The sequence below is a fragment of the Vulpes vulpes genome, chromosome 10 (assembly GCF_048418805.1).
Source record: "Vulpes vulpes isolate BD-2025 chromosome 10, VulVul3, whole genome shotgun sequence".
NCBI classification, from domain to species: Eukaryota; Metazoa; Chordata; class Mammalia; order Carnivora; family Canidae; genus Vulpes; species Vulpes vulpes.
The window spans coordinates 18,042,659-18,064,683 of NC_132789.1; the positions used below are offsets into that span (position 1 = coordinate 18,042,659).

At 51.2% G+C, this 22,025-nt stretch overlaps 1 protein-coding gene across 3 annotated transcripts in view; it reads left to right on the plus strand.

Moving 5' to 3' along the window:
- The first annotated feature begins 4,257 nt into the window (after positions 1-4,257).
- Positions 4,258-22,025, plus strand: part of WSCD2 (WSC domain containing 2) — a 120,203-nt gene continuing 102,435 nt past the window's right edge. For 2 of the 3 annotated variants that reach the window (XM_025986613.2, XM_072723026.1), the window contains exon 1: positions 6,703-7,190. The gene's annotated coding sequence lies outside the window, so the exon portion shown is untranslated. Of the gene's footprint in view, positions 4,278-6,702; positions 7,191-22,025 lie in introns of those variants that run through there. The other variant, XM_025986615.2, reaches the window with a different exon arrangement.

Here is a 22,025-nt window from a genome sequence, read left to right on the forward strand (position 1 = left end):
CCCAAACCCTGAGTCTCTGCTGGTGCCTTCATCTTGGATTTCCCAGCCCCCAGAACTGTGAGAAATAAACTTCTGTTGCTCATAAGACACCCAGTCTTTGGTAAGATTTTACTTATTTATTCATGAGAGACACAGAGAGTGGCAGAGACACAGGCAGGGGGAGAAGCAGGCTCTCTGTTGGGAGTGTGATGCAGGACTCAGACCTGAGCCAAAGCAGATGCTCAACCACTGAGCCACCCAGGTGCCCCCAGTCTTTGGTATTTTTGTTGTTGTTGTTTTTAAAGATTTTATTTATTTATTCACAAGACACAGAGACACAGGCAGAGGGAGAGGCAGGCTCCCCACGGGGAGCCCAATGTGGAACTCGATCCCAGGACTCCAGGATCACACCCTGAGCGAAAGGCAGATGCTCAACCACTGAGCTACCCAGGTGCCCCCAGTCTTTGGTATTTTTGTTATGGAAGGCCAAGTGGACTAAGCCTACAAGGTGCCCAGCACTGTGTTGAGTGCCAGGGACAGAGGAATGGCTGAAAGACACAGCTCTTGGACTCTGCGAGTCTGTATGGCAGGCCAGCCACTATCAGACAGGATGGAGGAATGAGGGGAACTCACAAAAGGGCTCTGAATGGAGGGGCCAGGGAGCAGAGAGAGATTCCACGCAGAAAACACAAATGCAGGGTGGTGGAGGGAGTGACCAGCCCATCCTGGGCAGCATGCCCAAACTCCTTGCAATGAAAGGACCTCCCCCACTGTGTATTAGCACCTCGTACAAAGTCACAGTGACCTTTGTGGTCCCCTTTTCTCAATCTTACTCTTTCTTCCACACATTAACAGCAATGTGTGAGTCAGTTATTCAGTGGCTAAAAAAAAAAAAAAATCAGATTCTGGGAAACCCACACAGGCTTGAATTCTGAAATTCTGTCTGGAGCCCTGAATGAGTGGCATCCATACTTTGCTGTGGATTTGTCCTCTCCATCTAGAACCCTTATAATAATAGGTCATGGCTCATGGGAGTAATACTTGTGCAGGTGGCACTGTGGTACACGGTCTTTATATGCCTATCATTTAATATATGCAGATCCTCCTTAGGTTGGAACTACTGTTCTCCAGCTTTTAGAAGATGGAGGCCCAGAGAGGTTACTTAATTAAACCAAGGCCACCAAGGAGGGTGGTAGCAGGGCTGGGGTTTCATCCCAGCTCTGACCGACTCCAGCGTCTTTCATTTAACCCTCTGAGCTCTGTTAGGAATTGCCTGACATTTCTGGAGGCAAGTCCCTTCCTTTCTACATTAGAAAAATACCATGAAGGGGAAGTTACTTACCACCTGACACAGCCCGCTCACTACTCTAACACTCTCCATCTACACCTGCTACTCAGGAAATTAGAGCAAATCCTATTTTTAGACACTGTGGTTCAAGGGACAGTGATGTATTGGTTAGTGACTTGTTCTATGAACGCGGCTTGGAGGTGTTACCTGATGTTGTGCACTGAAATTCTCTTACATCACTGTTTTGGTCTTTGTAATTTATTTCAAAGATTACTTTGTCTCTTCGCTGTCCTCCATGAGTCCTGCCACAGACTTGGGCCCAAAATGGTTAGATTCTAGCTGAAATAGAAGGTGCAGAGAAAAGAAGAGGCTTTTTTCAGAAACCCGATACACAAATGATGGCCAGGCTAAAGGGTGAGCAGAGAAAGTCCTCAGCAGAAATTAGAGTTTGTCCAATGGTTGGGTCTAGAGGAAGGGGACTTGTCCCTTCCTGCCAAAATTGACTCTGTGTGTGTGTATTAGACAAAAATCCTACATTTTTACTACTTACCTTTTATAGCTAATCATAATCCCTTGGTTTCAAAGGCCAGCAATGAGGCTAAAACAATGTTGGGAACGAGCCCTGACAACCCCAGGAATTAGGCAGAGGAAAAAGCAGAACCAGCTCCCCTCTACCCACATGGTGGCCCCAGAGAACAGTGAGGGGAAAGGTGCTTCTTTCAAGAAATGGTTTGGGTCAACAAGACATCATATGGGGGAGAACAAACCTGTCTCCAGAGGCCCCAGTTTTCACTGCTACAAAACGCCACAATGCTGTGTTCTCACGTGCTTGTATGATGATGCCTGCAACGATTCTGATGTTACGGTTGTGTGTTTACAGATTGTGCCACTCTCAAGGTGTTTTTCCAATCCATATTTTCCCCCAACAACCCTAGGAGTAATCAGGGAGGATGTTATTAGTCCTTTCATGGATGATGAGGTTGACTCTGAAGGGTGAGTGACCCACCCACAGCACTTGACAAGTGCTTGAATTTTAGTTGCCTGATTCCAAGCCTGGGGCTCTTCCCACTTGTCCACAAGCTCACTGCCTATTCCTAACCGGGTTTAGGGACAGGCGGGGAGAAGTAGGCTGCAGTGGAGGGGGTGGGGATAGATGGAGACCACTGGTACTGTCCTCAAACCCCCACCACCTTGCAGTGGGCTCCTTGGCCAAGTTAGGTATCAGCCCCTACATCTCCCCCAGGAGGACATTTGTCCCCCAGACAGAGCAAGAGGGTTCTGAGCTGGGGAGGGATGAGGAGGACTTAGGAAAGGTGCCAAGTCTACCATTTGCAATTGTGCTGGCAACTGAGTGGGCAGGGGCAAGACGAGCTGAGATCTACTCCAAGCTCACTCTGCCATGAACTTGCCATGTACCCTTGGACAGAGGATTTCATCTCTCTGGGCCTCAGTTTCCTTGTCTCTAAATTCCTAATACCTACCACCCAAAGTTATTGTTAAGAATTCATGCACACCATGCCTGGCACTTAGCAAGAACTCAACTCGATTATTGGCAACCAGTATTAGGGTCATTCAGATCACTTCTCCTCACTGATAAAAAGCAACAGCTGCCATTAATTCAGCATTTACTTGTCTTTATCTCATGTAATCCTCACAACGACTGCAGAGGGTTGGTGTTCTTTATGCCGCATGTTATAGACGTGAAACAGAGGCTCAGAGAGGTGACAGCTGCTTGGGACAGAGCCCAGACTTGAACCTAGATTGCCTGCACCTTTAAGATCTGGTACTGCCTTTGTCCCTCTGGGGCTGGCACGTTGGGAATGCCTTGTTCCTGATGGGTTTGGGCAGGCTGGAAGGTATGTGTGTGATATCAGTGGTCTCTGTATCCCAAGCAAAGGAATGATTTGGTTTTCTAAGAGGGAGACACAAAAACAGTGGGAGAAGGGAAAGCATCAGAGCAGGGTTTGTCCAATGATAACTGGGTGAGATGCACAGATGTGCAGCCTGGTTGGCTCTCTATTGGACCAGTGTGGTGACTGATCTGGGGTTGTTGGGGGTCTGGGGAGCTGGGGGTCCAGCCTTAGCAAGGGTGCCAGACCCTCCCCATCTCCTGATACAGAATGGTGTCCAGGGATGATTCCGTTTGTGCCAACTGCCTTTACATGTAGGTATAGAAAAAAGATTGGGGAAATTACATCAATTAATCATCATTACTTCTGGGTGATGGAAATAGAGTTGATTTGCTTTCCTTCATATGTTTCAGTATTTTCTGAAATACCTACGTCCGACAAGAGTTTTTTTTTTTTTTTTTTTTTTTTTTTTTTTTTAAGATTTTGTTTATTCAGGAGACACAGAGAAAGAGGCAGAGACATAGGCAAAGGGAGAGGCAGGCTCCCTGTGGGGAGCCCAAGGTGGGACTCGATCCCAGGACCCTGGAATCAGGGGTGAACCAAAGGCAGACTCTCAACCACTGAGCCACTCAGGTGCCCCTCGGTAAGTCTTTTATAATTGGGAAAATAACGTGCTCTAAGTAAAGAAATGCAGATGTGAATTCATGTTGTTCATCCTAAAAAAAGATCAGGCCACATTAGGGTCTCTTCTTCAGCCCCAAGCTTAACAGATACAGGTTTTGGAGTCAGATGGCCCAGGGTCTAGCTCCCATACTTTTTAGCTGTGCTAACTCGGGTGAACTTCACCTCCTGGGGCCCTAAATCTCTCATCTGAAAAATGGAATTGGAACTAGCTGCCTTCTAGAGTTGTTTCCATGACTTAACGAGATGATGTATTTGAAACTACACTGGATGGGTGCCTGGCATTTGGGAGACACCCTCTCTCAATGGGGGCTCTCATGAGAGCAGCTCCCTTCCCCGACGTTTGCTGGAGATCCTCTCAAGGTGGGCAATATCTATCGTCCCCACTTTACAGATGAGGATGCAGAAGTTCAAGGGGATGATGAGATCCAAGGTCACCGAGCTCAGGAGGAATCTTCTGCAACAGGCTGCGAGAGAGGGTAAGTGACTAGCCCGAGGCTACACAGCTTAAACCTACTTCCTGTTTAAACGACAAACTCAACACCAACCAACCAAACTGCCCTCGAAGGGGGTTTGCTCTTTGCAAGGTAACGTGTGCTCAGTGTCTTGAACTCGGCGGCAGCAGCAGCAGCGGCGGCGGCGGCAAATGCTCTGCCGTTTACTGGGCGCTCCCTCAGCGCCTGCGGCGTGGCACTTTGCCTAATCGGTTGGCTCCGGCAATCGTGCAGGCCGCCCCCTCCCCCGCACGCGGGTCTGCGAGCCCATTGTAGAGACGGGCAAGGCGAGGCCCGGGGCCTGACGCCGGGCGGCTGGCTGCGCGGGCGGCCGCGGGAGGGCCGGGTGGCACGCAAGGAGTTAAGCGGCGGCCGCGCTGTGGCTCCGCGCGAGGAGCGCGCCCGGTCGAGGCGCGCTGCTGGCGGCGGCGGCGGCGGCGGCGGCGGCGGCGGCGGCGGCGGCGGCGCGGGGAGCTCGGCCGGAGAGGGAGGTCGGCGCGGAGCGAGGCGGCGCGGGAGGCGAGCGGGAGGCGAGGCGCGGAGCCCGGCGCCCGCGCCCCCGGGCCTCGACCTCCCGGGCCGGCTGGCCGCGGGGCCTCGGCTTGGCGGCGGGGCCCCCGCAGTGCCGCCCGCCCGGGCGCCGGGCTCGCGGGAGCCGGGCTTCCCCTTGGCGCCGCCGCCCGCTCCCCGGCTCGCCGGCTGGCGTCGCCACCGCCTCCTCGGCCCGGCCGCCGCCGCCCGCTGCAGCCCGGGGCGCACACTCTTGCACTTTGCCGCCGGCGGCGCGCGGGGCGCCCCCTGCACCACCCGGAGAGCGCGCCCCGGCCCGGCGGAGGCGCTGGGCGGCGGGAAGGGAAGCCCGGGCTCCGCGGCGCTGGATGCCGCTGCAGCCCCGGCGGCCGGGCAGGCGCCCCCGGGCTCGGCGTGCGGAGTTGGCAAGCGGCCGCGACCCAGGTGAGGGCGGAGGCGCGGGCCGGGCGAGGGCCGCCGGGGGAGCGGGCGCGGAGGCGCTGCCCGGAGATCGCTGCCCGATCCGGGCTCCCGGGTCCCGCCGCCTCCCCGCAGGCTGGGGCTCGGCGCGCAGAGCCCGGGGAGGACGGAGCCCGCAGCAGGGACAGCCCAGCGCCGTGAATGACAAACTTTCTCTCCTCGGGCGCAGGAGGGGATGCGGCGGCTCATCCAAGCGTCCTTCCTGCGGGCATCCCACTGGGCGCCCGAGGCTGAGCTGGGCCGGGGGCGAGGCGCCGGGCCCCTGTGATTCTCGACTCCCCCCTGTTCCGCCAGGGCAGAGTTCCGGAGGAGAAGGGGCCGGTCCTATTTTCGAGTTGGCCTTAGGAGGTGCTTGTTGCGGTGATCCTCGGGTGCATGCGTTGTCCTGCGTCTGGAGGCGGCTCCCAGGGCTGCCCAGGGGATGGGCTTTGTGGGGACCGCTTTGCAGGCTTGCTTCAGCCCATTCCGCGTGTGTCTCTGCGTGTGTCAGGACCAGGAGAGACGACCGGAGCCGGGCCCCCACTCAGACTGCCTCTGGCCAAGCCCTTCCCACAGCCCCAGGTGTCATCACAGGAGCCGACTCACTTCTTGGGCAGAGACGGCAGCAGAGGTGGGGATCACCTCCCATCACCTGCAGCTCCTGAGATGAGCAAAAGATTTGGGGGAAGTTACCGGGGCCACTCGAGGAGGAGATCATTCACTGGGGAGGCACAAACTTTGTGCGGAAAGAGGGGCTGGAGTGGACAGTTGGATAGAGGCTCTGGGCGTCTTGGTCTGTGGCTCAGGGCGTGGATAGTCCTCACCCAGTCCAGGTCCCTAGAGGCTCTGCAGAGCCCAGCACATAGCTCATGAGTTTGGCTGAATTCTTCTTCCTAATGAAAAGCAGGCTCCAAAGAGCCACCTGGTCTCTGAGGATCATTTTGGAGTCACCCCTGTGGCCACAGCCTCCTAGATAGCATCGTGCTGCCTCGGGGGGGTTACAGCCTAGGGTTGGGGTCATCTGGATGGATTGCTTGGTCAGTAAGGCAGGCGGTGAAAGTGCTTCTGACTGTGACTTGAAGTTTGAAAATAGTGTGCTGGTCCTGCTGGGGCTGAGCATCTGCCCCTGGGGACTAGCATTGCTGTGTGGTCCTGGGCCAGTTTTTGGGGTATGAGGGTAGGGCCATGCTAGGAGCTGCTTCCCTAGGCTGCCGAGACCTGAGGTCAGAGGCTGGTGAGGTCCTGGGGAAACCTCATCTCTGGGGCAGAAGACTGAGCTTTGAGACTGCTGACAATGTGCTGTGTGAATCACTAGACCTCTCTGGGCTCTGGTGGCTGCTTCTGCAAAATGAAGAGATTTCACGTGTCTTCAGAGGTCCCAGTTCAGGCACTTCTCAGACACAGAGCGATCATCACCGACGAGATCTTCAAAATCCTGTAAAGTGGTATAGTGCTTGAGAGGCTTGGGACTCGGATGCATCTGAGGTTGACCAGTCACTTCACCCTCCAGACCTCGGTGGGCCTCCATAAGATGGGGAACTCACAGTTCCTGGGAGGAAGAGTGTTGGGGCGGGGGGTACCGACTGGGATGGTGCATGGGAAGTGCTTACCGTAGAGTCTGGTGAAGATTGGATCTCCGCCGGCTCAGGCATGCAGCAGCAGGGCTGTGTTTTTGGGTGTTGTGTGTGAGCAGGCGGTGCTGTTTCCCCAGGGAAGCTCTCCGGGTCCCACCTGAGCACCAGGTGATCCTTGGGGGGAGCCGCGGGGGCCCTTGTTCTCTCCAATCAGCTGACACCTGCAGTCCCCACCCCCTTGCTGCTTCCTCATAAAAGCTCTGCTGGGCCAGCAGCTCCTAGAGAGGAGCTCAGGGCAGTCAGGGAGGGCCTGATGCGCCCAGCTGCTGCGTCGCCATGACAACAGAAGGTGGAGGTAAGCTGTCTCCATGGCTTCAACTTTGCAGCTGTGCAGGGACCCAGGGCCCAGAAGTTCAGTATGTCTGGGCGTCAGGCGCCCAGGCTGCTGAGGCTGTTGGAACGGGCGAAGCTGTTGTTCCCTAGAGGAACAGCTGCGCTAGGGAAAGTGCCGTGCGTGCACACACGCGCGCCTGTGCGTGCATGTGTGCCTGGGTATATGTGTGCATGCATGAGCGTGCGTGTTTGGGGTAAGGGAGTATGGTTGCTGAGATTATGGGGAAAGGCAGCAGTTTTGGTCGGTCTTGTTTATTTCTGAGTGGTTCTGAGGCTTGGGACCTCTGTGTCCTTCCCCAAACTAGGGGTCCCCTGGGTCCATGCGGAACCCACCGGTGGGGAGGGCAGACCTCATCTTGGCTGCCACGGAGTGAGTTCCTGGGCTTGCGGTAGGGACTGGGGCAGAAGCAGTCGGCCAGGTGCTGGCTCGGCCTGTGGGCTTGACTTTTAGGACTCTGAGAACATGAACGGTTTGCTTTCTTGGTGGCGTACGATGTGGACGTGTGTAGGTGCCTGTGTGTAAATGAGTGCATTCTCACGCAGGTCTGTGCCCACGTGTTCATATGTCTGACAGAACATAGAAACCTTATGCGTGTGTGTGTGTGTACACATGTGAAGAGTGTCGATCTGGGTGTGTACTTGTGGCATTGCTTCTCTGTGGATTTCTGAGTGTGTGCGTGTGCATGTCTGCAAGGGAATGTGTGCCTGTGTGAGTCACAGCAAGTGTGGGTACGCATACACGCTTGCGAGTGTTGAACAGTCGGGTGAATATGAGTTGGATGTGTGTCTGTGACCAGGTAGGTGCGTGGCTGCACTATGGCACACATGTGTCTGGTGGGGGAGGCGGTCTGGGTGGCAAAACCCGTTTGAGAGGCTGGGCAACCCTGTCTGGGTGCCTGCATGAGCAGCCGTGTGTGCCGTGTGCACGTGTCTGGGTGTGTGTGAGTGCCTGCATGCGTGTGCAATGCTGTGAGCGTGAACCTGTGGTATGTGCTTACAGCCTCCAGGTTTTTCAGTGTACCTTTGTGCCCACATATGTATAGCATTGCACACCTCCTTATCTCTGTGTACGTGTGTGTACATGTTTGTAACCCCTGTGAGTACCTCCACATATATGTGTGCTTCTGTGGGTGTATCCCTGTGTGTATGGCAGGGTAAACTTCCTGTGCATCTCTGTATACATGCCTGTGTCCCTGAGTGTGCATTCCTGTGTGTAGCACTGCATGCTTGCTTGTGTCTCATTGTGCATGTTTCTGAGTATGGGTATCTGGTGTGTTGGTTGCTGTGCGCATTGGAGGGTGTCTCCATTGTACGTGTGTCTCTGAACGTCTGTGGGAGTTGCAGTATAACTTCTGTGCATGTCTCCTGCGCATGAGTGTGTTTCTGAGTGTGTATGTGCCTGCAGCATGTTTGCCTGTCTGTGGGGCAGTGCAACTTCTGTGCGTGTCTCGTGTGTGTGTGTGTGTGTGCATTTCCACAGGAGTGTCTGTGTATCCTTAGCAGAGGTGTAAGAGCGTGTGGGGTGGATGTAAGCTGAGAGCTTCCCAACAGAAAACCTCTCGGAACCTTTGAAGCCACTCTTCGCCCCGCTGCTCGGGTCAGGACTGTGTTTGTGCTGTGCACACGCCAAGTGTTGACTCGGTGATCTGTGCCAGCTCCGGATAGGTGGTGGGGATGTTGTGTGTGCATTTTTCCAAGTGCCTTTGCTCTGAAGCCCGTGTCCCCCATGGCCCGGCTCCCTGGGCTCCCACAGCACCTCTAGCCTCTCTCATCGAAAGCCTGCACGCAGGACAGTTGCTGAGCAAGCTCACAGATGTTAAGAGCACAGGTATAATTTTAGGCAGAAGGTCTGAAAATAGACAGCCCAGGACGCACCGAACATCTCGACAGCAGTGCTTCTAATTAGGAGCAACTTGTTTTCCTTAAATAAACAAATCAAGTGAGGAAAGAAATTGCCCGAGATTAATGGCTCCCCGGAGCAGGTCCAGATGTTGGGAAGATGGGGATGGGGTCCCCAAGGAGTGCCATTGCTAGCACTCAGGGTCTTTTGTAGATTTGAACCACACGCCGATGAGGCAGAGGGGCCGAAGAGGAACCTGGTGAGGGGGGTAGGTCCAGTGGGGCCCCCTTTCCAAGGGTTGGCTGGTGTTTGGTGATTGTGGTGGAGACGCCACTGAACCCAGTTCCTCCCTCCTGCATGCCCCTCTGCGCTTAGCTGGGAGACTTTGCCATTTCCCTCACTCAAGGGGTGGCCGGGTTTATGCCCCTGCTCCTTCATGTTGGGTTTGGCCATGTTGACTGGCTTTGGTCTTTAGTGTGAGGTGGAAGTGACGGTGGGTTCGTTCCCAGCTTAGGTCTCGAGGGCGCCCTGTTTCTGCCATGAGTTGGGGAGGGGCTTCCCCACGGCAGCTGCCACCCACTCAGCATGGCCCCAGAATGAACATGTGTCCAACCACCCTGAGCCCAAACCTCAATAAACAGCCTAGCTCAGTCAGGCTCCTGCTGGCCACAAACAGCTTAGTGAGAGAAATGTTCCTTCTTGTACGTTCCTGGGGTTTAATGGGCATTTGTTACGCACCATTGCTGTGGTTCTAGCTAGCTTGTGCAGTTACCAGCATGCGTATGTATCTCCTGCTTGGCCCAGGTGCTTGTTCAGAGCTGCATAATGAACACTTAAACTTCTCAGTCCGGATATCCCCTGTCGCTACCTTGTTTCTGCTCATCCCAACATCAGCAGTGGTGATGGTGATAATGTATACATGTTTTCGGAGGCCTTAGCTGACTCCGTGCCCCATGCCCTCAGAGGTGGGCACCGTCTTCTGTTGTAAGCTGTGAGGCTCAGATAGGTGAGTTGGCCGGTCTCATCACACGGCCCAGAAGAGGCATACCTGGGGTTTGCACCCGGATCACCCGACTTCAGAGACCACATTTTAAATATGTTGTCATGCTGCCTCCCCAGTGCCAGCAGGTGTATTTTGACAGAAATGACAGCATAACCTATATTTGACATTTTCTGCTTACCTTGCCTGGAGTTTGAATAGGCAGGAGATAATCATGTCATAGAAATGGGAAGTGTTTGTCCAGACTGAGGGATGATTCATTCATTCACTCATTCATTCATGGGCATGCTCATTCATTCAACATGAGTGATCGCTGATGATCAGTATTTGCTCAGAACCTTCTAATTATCACACCGTGTGCTGGGCACTAAGGCTATTCAGGTGAGAGATCCCAATTCTGTCCTCAGGAGCTTACAGTTTGGAGAGAAAGAAGGAGGCAGATTAGACTGGGATCCAGTCCAATCTTGACCCCTTCCTGAGAGCGGCTTCACCCCTACCATCCTGGACTGTTGGAGCATCAAAGGGGGTCCTGTTGACCAAGCCCTTCACACGGTGCCTGGGACATGGGAAGTCACATAGGAGCCCTTTTGCCTCCTATTCTTTTTCTTTCTCCTTTTCCTTATGGAGGAGACAGTTGAATGTCATAGCTAGACTAACACTGAGACGGGAGAAACTAGGGGTCACGGGATCCCAGATAGGGTGATAGCCATTTTGTTTTGTCTGAAACTGTGAGGTTTTTCAAGATGCAGGAATTTTTTAAAAAATATTTTTATTTATTCATGGGAGACACACAGAGAGAGGCAGAGACATAGGCAGACAGAGAAGCAGGTTCCCTGCGGGGAGCCCGATGTGGGACTCAATTCCAGGACCCCAGGATCACGACCTGAGCCAAAGGCAGGTGCTCAACCACTGAGCCACCCAGGCGCCCCAGGTTGTAGGATTTAGTGCTAAAACCAGGAGAGTCCCATGCAAACCAGGAAAAGTTAGTTACCTTTGTCCTAGAGGAGGTGCTGGACCCCGCTGGGAATGATTTAGAACAGGGCTTGGTAAACTATGGCCCACAGGCCAAGTCTAGTCTGCTGTCTGCTCTTATAAATAAAGTTTTATTGGGACATGGGGATAGCCATTCATTCATGTATTGTCTATGACTGCTTTCCAGTTACAACTGCAGAGTTGAGTAGTTATGACAGAGTCCATACGGCCTGCACAACCTACAATATTTACTATCATATCCTTTACAGAAAAAAAAAATTGCTGACCTCTGAGCTTAGAAAGCCCAGCCAGGGTCCTGGGCATTGGCCAAGAGTGATGAAGCGAAAAGTTGGTGCGCTTGGCTGAATCACTGTGGGTCAGGTGGTGCGTGAGGCTTGGATCCAGGGGGTTAGGAAGAGGGTAGCACCTCCAGAGACTCTCTAACTTGGTGAACCAGGAGAATTCTGAGATGGGGAGATGGAGACCCAGAGAAGGGAAGAGAAGAGAAGAGCCTCTGGATGGGAAGTGAGGCATCTGGGTCTCCACTCTGCTACCCATTGACTTTGTGGCCATGAGCAAGTACCTTTCCTTCCCCACTCAGGATGGCCAGTGTGGGTCTGTGGGCGAGCCCGCAGTCTGGGTGGGCATGAATGACTGCGGATGGCCAGAGAATCTCCTTCTAGGCCTGTGAACAGCAGCCAGCTCACATGGGTCTGGGGCACAAGGGCAGTGTGCACTGGGCTCTGGCTTTGTGGATTCAGTCCCGGAACCTCCAGGAAGCTGGAGCCACACAACATTTGCCATGATGACCCATGGAGAAGTTTCTGTGGATGGCAGACCACTCGTGTTTCTCCTTCCCTTAGACTGTCCTCAAGATGGCCCCAGTGTCTCCCTGACAAGGTGTCAGTCAACAAGCCGCTGGCCTGGATTCTTTGTAGTTTGAATGCCTACCTCTTGGAAAGGGAGAAAATCCAGAATTTCTGGATCAATCTGACTTGCTTTCATTTCTGTAAAGCTTTAAGCATATCACCATCATGATTGCAGGCCCTTTGTCCTATACATAAAATGGAACAAAAAAGTCATCCCATGTAATTGCCACAGTGTCCATATCAGGAAAGAGCCAATATTTCTCCCTCAGAGCCTATTTACTCTTAGTTTGCACACTATTCTGATAAGCTCAGGAACCTGACTTACAGCCTGGGCTTTTATAGCCTGCAGAACGAGCAAATCAGACCTACATGGGATGGTAGAGAAAGCATGGTGACTACAGCCAGGAGCGACAGCTGACAGCCTGAGAACAAGGGTACAGATGAAGAGGTTATCAAAATAAGCACGAGGGGCACCCGGCTGGCTCACTTGGTAGAACGTGGCAACTCTTGATCTTGGGGTCATAGGTTCAAGCCCCACATTGGGGGTAGAGTTTACTTTAAAAAAAAAAGGAGGGATCCCTGGGTGGCGCAGCGGTTTGTCGCCTGCCTTTGGCCCAGGGCGTGATCCTGGAGACCCGGGATCGAATCCCACATCGGGCTCCCGGTGCATGGAGCCTGCTTCTCCCTCTGCCTGTGTCTCTGCCTCTCTCTCTCTCTCTGTGACTATCATAAATAAATAAAAATTAAAAAAAAAATAAAAATAAAAAAAATAAAAAAAAAGGAAAAATCTTGAAAATAAGCATGAAAACAAAAGAATCACTGCCCAGGGGGTATTTAACACAGGGATCAAGTGCCCCCCTCATCCCAGTAGCTTCTGCTCCTCTCAATATGACAGAACCGTGCAACCAGTTCTAGAACAGTGTGATGCAGGGTGCAGTATTAGAGGACGGCAACAATGTGGGCTCTGTGATGGCGCTAAGAACCGGTGAACCCCATTCAGTAGGCAGGGCGAAGGGTCAAGAATAATTCATTGTATAAAATATTTCCAGACCCGTGGTTAAGCTGGTCAGCGTTTCTGTGTCTGATGCCTCAGGTGTCTGAAAATTCACTTACGTAGAACTCTGTTTCTTATGGTGTCGGGTAAATGATACCCTGCTCTACCTAGAAAAGTATCTGGCGCATGGTAGGCACTCAAGAAATAAACATTCTTTGCAGGCAGGCAAATCTGGGTTCAGATGCCAGCCACTTACCAACAGCGAGTGGTCCCCTCTCTTGCCTCAGTGTTCTCATCTGTAAAATGGGGACACCCACGGAGGACCTAAGCGGCCGCCGAACACCAGAGCACTCTGTCCGCGCTTGGTGTCTGGGATGTTTGCTTCCCATCTTGTTGATCTCATCTGGGAACCAGCCACCTGCAGAAACCAGGCTGGCACGAGCACTAGGACGCGGGGTCTGGCTATCGGGTGGCTAGTGCACAGGAAGGCCCGCCAGCACCGGGCACTGGGATGGACTTGAGTGGCGAGCCAGCTTCGGAGGTGCCACAGCCTCCAAGAAGTACAGCGACATCTTCATACGTGCCCAGTGGCCTGCCTGACTCCAGTCTGACTCAGGAGTGGGGACCTTGGCTTGCACAGTTGAATAGGCTTGTGTTCGCACCGCAGCTCTCTCACTCACAAGCTGAGTGAGCCTCAGGAAGTTGTTTGAGCTCACTGTGCCTCCATTTCCCCACCTATAAAACAGGAACAATGATGCTTGCCGTGGCGGATTATAGGGACTCAGTGAGGAAATGCCCTGCGTATATTAAGTACACAGTGATGATCATCCAAGCCAGAAGACGTTTTCTCGAATGGGCATAACTTAGATTCCTTCCAGCATCATCAAAGTATCCATAGGCCTCTGGTCGGGACAGGGATGAATTTGCCAATTTCTTCATCGTCCTCAAACCAGCCAGGGCATCTCTGGGCAGTTTTCTCTTTGAACTTGAGCTTTCTCTTCCATTCAGAAGTATTCTTGGGTATCCATTCATTTATGCCAGCACTCCTTTATTGGGTGCCTACCTCCTACCAGAGCTTCCAGGTTCTGTGCTTGGCCCTGGAAGGAGACTCCCAACTGACGAGCCATCTAACCAGAAGAAAGAACGAGAAAGAAAAGAAAGGAAGGAAGGAAGGAAGGAAAGAAAAAGAAAGAAAAGAAAGAAAGAAAGGAAAGGAAAGAAAGAAAAGAAAAAGAAAGAAAGAAAATAAAGAAAAAGCAAGCAAAAAAAAAAAAAGAAAAAGAAAAAGCAAGCAAGCAAGCAAGCACATCTAGAGAGGCACAGTCTAAAGTAGCAGAGCAGGGATTTGAACATGGGTCCCACCCTAGAGCCCATACTCCGTTCTCTGCACAGCATGGTCTAATGCCTAGGGTGTCATGCACACCCAAAGGTGAATGTGCAAGCAGATTTTTACACAAGCTGGGAGAGAATGGGTTGGGGCTTAGGGTGTAGTAAAGGAAGTCCAGGTGTTGAGAGAAGCCATGGCATGCTGATATTAGGCCCTCACATCCATCAAGTTTCACCCATTTGTTTGCTTAAAAAATTCTTACCGAGCACTTACTGCATGCAAGCCCTGTGAAGACAATGGAAAAAAAAACGAAGACGCTCTCCTGCATATAATTGCAACTCAGGGTAACTGTCAGGAAGGGAAGTGTCTGACACTGGGAGGGTACAAGTTAGGGCATTTGAAAGGAAGGCTGCCTTGAGACAGAGAAAAATTCAGCTGGTATTTGAAGGATGAGCAGGATTACCCAGGTGAAGAATGGGAAGACAGCAGAAGCAGCATGTGCAAAGGCCCTGGGGTGGGAAGGAGAATGGCATGAACCAAGGACAGGGACACTAGGGCTTTTGGGTGGGTGGGAGGAAACTGGTACACAATGAAGATGGACGATTCCCAGGGCCTCGTGGGCCTCATATGTGTTCTGGCCTTTATCCTTCTGGCAGTGGAAAACCTTGTAAAGATTTTAAGCAAGAGAGTGAAATGATTCCATTAAACCCTGGTTGGAGGGATCCCTGGGTGGCGCAGCGGTTTGGCGCCTGCCTTTGGCCCAGGGCTCGATCCTGGAGACCCGGGATCGAATCCCACATCAGGCTCCCGGTGCATGGAGCCTGCTTCTCCCTCTGCCTGTGTCTCTGCCTCTCTCTCTCTCTCTCTGTGACTATCATAAAAAAAAAAAATAAAATAAAAAATAAACCCTGGTTGGAGCAACAAGAAAAATACCCCGCACCCCCACGTGAGGTGGGAGCCCATTGAAATCCCAACAAAGAGGGAGCTGAGCAGACAGCAGTGATTTCAGGAATTCAGGCTCATTATGCAAAACACATGGCCTTCCAAGGGAGAGGTGAGCTTTGGAAAAAAGAGTCAACAAATTAGTTTTTTAATCTGCTTTAAGTTGCTGAAGTGCCCCGTCTTCCCCCGTCTTCCTTCCATTGTCACCTGATGGCCTGTGGGCTATTTTAACTTTTATTAGAGAATTTTTTTTAAATTAAAGGAGTTTTTTTCTTTTTGAAAAACAAATCCCAGCCGTGTTTTGATAAGATAGAATTAAAAATGGCACTGGGGAAATGCCACGGAAAGCTTTGATTTTTCTCCTTATGGCATCTGAACTGATTTAAATAATAATTATATATTTCATCTCAGTGCAGCCTCCTTTCCTCCTTTCTGGCCTCCCCAACATACTACCAGCAGCTCTGAACATGTGCTGTTCCGAAAACCCCCAACTTTTAGCTCCTACAGGCACAGGGACAGCCCGTTAAGAGACCTATAAGATTTCTGACTGAACTGCTTTAGGTTTAGGGTGAATCTTAATTCATGTGCTACCGATTCACAGCTGTGTGACTTTGGGTAATTTATGTCAGTCCCCTTAGCCTCCAGTTACGTATGTAAAATGGAAATTAATGACAGTATTTATATTCAACAGGATTCTTTGGATTGTAAGACACACAAAATCCACCTTAAATATCATTACACTCTCATTCTCAATGTATTGCCTCATGTAACTAGCAGTCTGGCTTCAGGAGTAGCTGGATCCAGGAGCTCGACAGTGTTCAAGCTCTCTCTTCTTTCCTCATAGCTTTTTGACTCTCCTTTTCTCTGTGTGGGCTTCCTACTCAGACTGGCTCTGGCTGTTTTCTTTCTGGGCACAGATGCCCATCAGTAGCTCCATGTCTCCATCATGCCAACTGCAAGCCCAGTTCCAGCAAGTGCTGGAATTGAGCCTTCAGGCCTCTTGGAACCACTCATTATGGACCCAATCTAAGTCACATGATCCCTGGGGCCTTGTGACAGGTGAATACTCTCTGCAGCTTCCTGAGCCACAAGACCCACAGTGGGAGAGGGATTGGTCCTCAAAGGAAAATCAGGACCCAGTTAACTGAAGAAGGGGACAAATGTGGTCAGACTAAAATGACCTCTTGGCAGGCTGTCCAGTTGGCACCAGTGCTGCGGGGCTGAAATGAGACCAGGTGTGCCAGGTGCTCAGGATGTGCTGACTCCTCAGCACTGCCACACTGGTGACTGGTGATTGTTACCAGCTAATAGAAGCCAGGCTGGGGCTCCACAAGTAATTGGGGCGACGGGAGACACCTCTGACCAGAATGCTTAGCCTGGACATCCTGTTGCCTGCTGTGAGCCTTGGACCTGTCACTTCCCTTCCAGCTTTGGTTGCTGAAAGCCACTGTCCCCAAACAAGCCCCACCTCATGTGTCACCACACCAGCTTTAAAAGCTGTAATGCCTCAAAGGAGGCAGGGAGAGGTTGTATATCTGGACCCTTCCATGGGAGGGAAACTGAGCAGAGGGACCTCAGTGAACCAGAGACCAGGTGCCTTGACTACAAGGGCTCTTGCTTCTAATTCCTGGCCCCTGTCACCAGGGAGTGCTGAGTCCTGGGTACCCGCATCTTTTTCGATTATTGTTTCCAATAGGATTCCAGGGTTTTATGCAAAATTCACCCCCTTATAAATGTTGGCCACCAATTCAGGTGATCTTTTTTTTTTAAGATTTAATTAATTAATTAATATTTATTTATTTATTTATTTATTTATTTATTTATTTATTTATTTATGATAGAGAGAGAGAGAGGGGCAGAGACACAGGAGGAGGGAGAAGTAGGCTCCATGCCGGGAGCCCGACGCGGCACTCGATCCCGGGTCTTCAGGATCGCGCCCTGAGCCAAAGGCAGGCACCAAACCGCTGAGCCACCCAGGGATCCCCTAATTCAGATGATCTTAAAACACAGGACAGACCAAGCAGGCTTACCTGTGGGTTCGTTCAGGCCAATGTTGTAACATCAGGTGTCGCCAGGGAGGGGGATGTGGAGCTGGTTCTGGCCTCACCGAACAGAGCTCATGTTGTGGATAACCTCAGAAGACATACCGGCCCATTATTCTAGAAACCTGGGTTATGGGCAGTGTGCTTTTGGCATCACTGTGGTTGGCCACGGAGGGACCTTTTCACTCTGAGCTGCACCATTTGTAACAGGCTCTGTGGATTGGACGGAATTTGGTGAGAGTGACCACTTAGAAGGAGTTCATTTTGCTGCCTGAGATTATTAATGTTCTCTCTCATTTCCTGCTTCACACTATTGATTTCCTGGTATAAAAATTTATATGCAGAGGCTAAGAAGATAAATTCAGTGGCCATCCCTCGGGGTGAGGGAGAATTCAATCCTGGCTCCCACCCTCTGCTGTGTGACTAAGGGCAGGTCACTGTACCTCTCTGAGTCTCCGTGTTCTCACTGGCAACATGGGTGTCCTCGTAGCTCCTGCCTCCTAAGGAGGTGTCGGGCACATAGTAGGTACTCAGCCAAGCTTAGCTTCTCCTGCAAAACTATAGCCCTAGCAACCTGGGGAGATGGTCATGTTCCTTATACGTACTGAGTACCCACTCTGCCAGGGCCCCTTAGCAACATGGAGTCTAGATCTAGCTCTCTTGGCCTTTTTTCCCTAGCTCTCTCTTTCTTTTTCTTTTTTTTCTTTCTTTCAAGACAGAGAATCTTTAAAAAAATTTTTTTTTGTATATTTTTAAAGGTTTTATTTAGTTTAGAATGTGTGAGTGGGGAGAGGGATAGAGGGAAAGGAAGAGGACCTCAAGCTGACTCTGTGCTGAGCACAGAGCCTGATGCAGGACTTGCTGTCATGACCCTGGGATTATAACCTGAGCTGAAACCACAAGAGCTGGATGCTTAACCAACTGAGCCACTCAAATGCCACAGAGAGGGAGAACCATAAGCAGACTCCACACACATGGGGCCCTATGCGGGGCTTGATCTCACGACCCTGAGATCATGACCTGAGCCAAAAATCAAAAGTCAGATGCTTAACTGACAGAGCCATCCAGGCACCTCTCCCTAGCTCCTTGAACTCACCTTATTGCCTCTACCTCTGGGCCTTTGCACATGCTGTGCCACTTGGCCAGCATGTATTTCCCTCTCCATCTCTACCCTTCCTTCACCGGATTATTTGCAACTCCTCCTTTGTATTTTGGCTGAAGTACCGCTTCTGAGAATTCCTCTGGAGCTCCCTTAGACCAGGTCACATCTCTCATGCCATGAGCGCTCCAAACTCCAGATCATTTCTTCAGAGTTCATGATTTTAACTACCCTGTATTGCCCCTACCAGGCTGCCTGCTCGGGGTGGGGGTGGGGCGGGGTGGGGTCAGGGAGCTATTGAGCTCCCTTCCCGTGCTCACACTCCAAACCTGCCACATGGTGCAGCAAAAGGTTGTGATTAATAACTGAAATGCAAAAGGAGGTCTGAGGACCCTCATGCACTGCCAGCGGGAGCATGAATTAGCACAACTGCTTTGGAAAACCATCTGGTGGTATTTACTGAAGTGGCTTAAGACCACCTCTAATCTGCTCTTCTACTCTGAGATACAGACTCAACAATAACCAGGATCTGCGTAGGTATTCTCTCTTTCTTCGACTGGTAGGACTACTATATGACTGTATGTACGTAATATGTGTCTACTTCTATAATAACATACTAGTGAGAAAACCAAAAACTACCTGGATGTCCTTTATGATAGAATAGACAAGTAAAAGGAAGTTCCAACACACCGTGGAGTAGCAGACAGCAGTAAAAAGGAACAAGCTGTAGCTACATGCCGGAGAAGGATGGATCGTGCACAAAATAATGCCAAGCAAACAAAGCAGACATACAAAATCATACAGTATCTAATTCTCATTAGAAAAAGCTTGAAATAGAAGCTAAACGTGAGTGTTTAGGAATGCCTACTTGCTTTAGGTCAACATGTAAAGTGAAGCAAGGGAAAAATGGTTGCAGTAGTCAGGGGGCAGTTACTTTGGGGGGGGGGGTGGGAAGGGGCCTGGAAGGGGCTTGTTCTATATCCTGCCCTGAAGGTGAGCGTGTGTTCATTGTGTAACAGTTCACCAAACTGTTCATCTTTGTTTTGTTTTCATGGGTCCCACGAGAAGATCCCCTGTGCTCTCCCTGATAATTATATCTGGGGGGTCCCCACCTGAAATATACCCCTTTGCCCTTAATCTACAGAGGACCCCCTCTGCTATCTTCTTTTAAACCTCCCCTTCCAGTGCAACAGATTACTTCTGGTGTGGAGTGTGCCCCCTGTGTGTCCCAGAAGCCTCTTAGAGCTCCAAATTTACAGGTGCAGGAACAGCCCAAACAGCTTTTGTCTTGGCACAGAGGCCACCTGGCTAGAGGACACGATTAGCCCCTTTTTTCAGAATGTGATAAGGATGGAGGGTTGATTGCCCCAGAAAAAGTTAAAAAAAAAAAAAAAAAAAAGAAAGAAAGAAAATACGAAAGAAAGAGAAAAATAACACCTGAGAAGCATTTTCAAGTTTCTAGTTTTGCAGGCTACCCAAAGACAGGGAGATAAGCTGTCCTGGATGGAGGGTCAGATAACAGGGCTGGGGCAGTGTAAGAATAAGGAGCTGGGGCCCTGAGGTGGGGCAGCTGAGTGCTGCCCAGGGTGGGCTGGCCTTTCAGTCCAGAAGAATTAGGTCTTTGGACTTGCCATCCTGGCTGTTTGCCCATGGCCTTGACCTCCCTTTCTTTACAGACAGGAGGGTGGGCCTGGATCCTGATCTTGAATCTGGGCCCTTGCTAGAGAGCAGAAACACTATGAATTTTTTTTTTTTAACACTATGAATTTTATAGGAGCTTGGAGCAGAATGCAATGGGGTTGAGGTCTTCCAGGGTCTTCCAGAAGTCTGGCTGATGGTTTTGGATTATTAACTCTTTGATGATGAACTTCATCCATCCATTTAGGAAACATATATAAATCTCTTACTCCCCATTCTATCAACAAATGAGAATTGGGCTTACCTTGGACTAGACTCTGTAAAGCCTCAAGAATATAGTTTGAGCGATCAGCTGGGTTTGGTTTGTCTGGATTTTCCAGTCTAAGCATCCTGGGGACCCCTCAGTCCCAGGCAAACCTAGATGGTTGGCCCATGGTAAGAGAGATGCTTCTCATGCCCACTCTCACAGAGTTCATGGCCTGGTAGAGGAGGCAGGGAGTTACAAACCAGGAGATCAGTGTTTCAGTGGAGGAAGTAGAGGGTGGTGTGAAAGCCCAGAGGAGGCCCCTTACCCAGCAGAGGGTGTCTAGGAAGGCTTCCTGGAGGAGGTAACATCTAAACCGAAGCCTTCAAGAGGAACAGGGTCAGGCAGGAGTGAAAGGTGGGTGGGTGGGGGAGTGAAAGATGGGATTCTTGACAGGCGAGAGAGGTGAGAGCCTGGTGTGTTGAAGAGGTAAATCAGGTGCGCTGTGGCTGGAGGGTGGAGGTGAGTAGGATTAGGGGTGAGGCAAGGGGATCTAGAGAGCTCGTGACATGGTATACCTTTGGGGTCAAGGTTGGCATCCACTGGGCATCTGGGAAGTCTGGTGGGGGGAGAATAGAGAAGAGAACTGAGTGCACCAAGTTTCTATTTAAAGATTGTCCTGGGGGTGCCTGGCTGGCTCAATCAGTTAAGCATCCGACTCTTGATTTTGGCTCAGGTCCTGATTTCAGGGTCGTGAGACCCAGCCCCACATGGGCCTCTATGCTGAGTGTGGAGCCTGCTTGGGATTCTCTCTCCCCCTCTCCCTCTGCTCTTCCTCTCTCCACCTGGCTCTTTTGCTCTCCCTCTTAGAAAGATTGTCCTGGCTGCTGTGCTGAGAAGGGAGGAGATTGGTTTGGTTGGAGAGAAGAGTTAAAAATAGGTATTAAGAGACCACCAGGTAGGACTGCTTATTAATACTTCCAGACACTCAGACTCAAAGCCTCATCTCTGACTCCTCACTTCCTCTCCTCACCAGCAAAAGATCTTCAGTAAATCCAGCTGCTCTCACCTCCTCCATCCCCATCCTGGTCTCCCCGGCCCAGTTGAGCTCTTCCTCCATAGCCCTTTCCACCCTCTGGTCTGCCCTGTGGTTGACTTCTTTATTTTGCTTACTCTCTACTGCTTCCTTTGAGAACAGCGTTTCTCAACCTTGAGGCTATTGACCTTTCGGACCAGGTACTTCTTCATTGAAGGGAGCCGTCCTGTACGTTGTTGGATGCCAGTAGTGCCCCTCCCCAGGTGCTGACAGTTGAAGACACATCTCCAGATACAGGCAGATGTCCCCAGGAGGGGAAGGGGGCAAAACTGCCCCATGGAGAACTGAGGCACTGGAATGCCAGTTCCACGTTGGGGTCCTTCACTGTTGTCTCTGAGGGGGCTGGAATGCCGAGCCTGGCATTGACAGGCGGGATAGGTGAGAGCCTGGTGTGTGTTGAAGAGGTAAATCAGGTGTGCTGTGGATCACTGAACAGCCGTTGGATGAATGAATGCGTGGGAGGTGGTGGCCTGAGCGAGTAGGGAAAGCAAGGATTGGGAAACAGTTAAGTAGTAGACTTGATCGATAAATAGAGCTGCCGTTGTGTTTGTTACAGTGACGATCCTGGTCCTCTTCATAATCCTCTCCAGGGCTTGTACTCCTTCCATCATATAACAGAGGAGGGTCAGAGAGGTTAAGTGATGTGAGTAAAAATCTCATGGTAATGGTGATGGAACCAGGCTTAAACTTGGGTCTTAGAAACCATATTCAGAGTTTTTTCAAGCATCAGATAC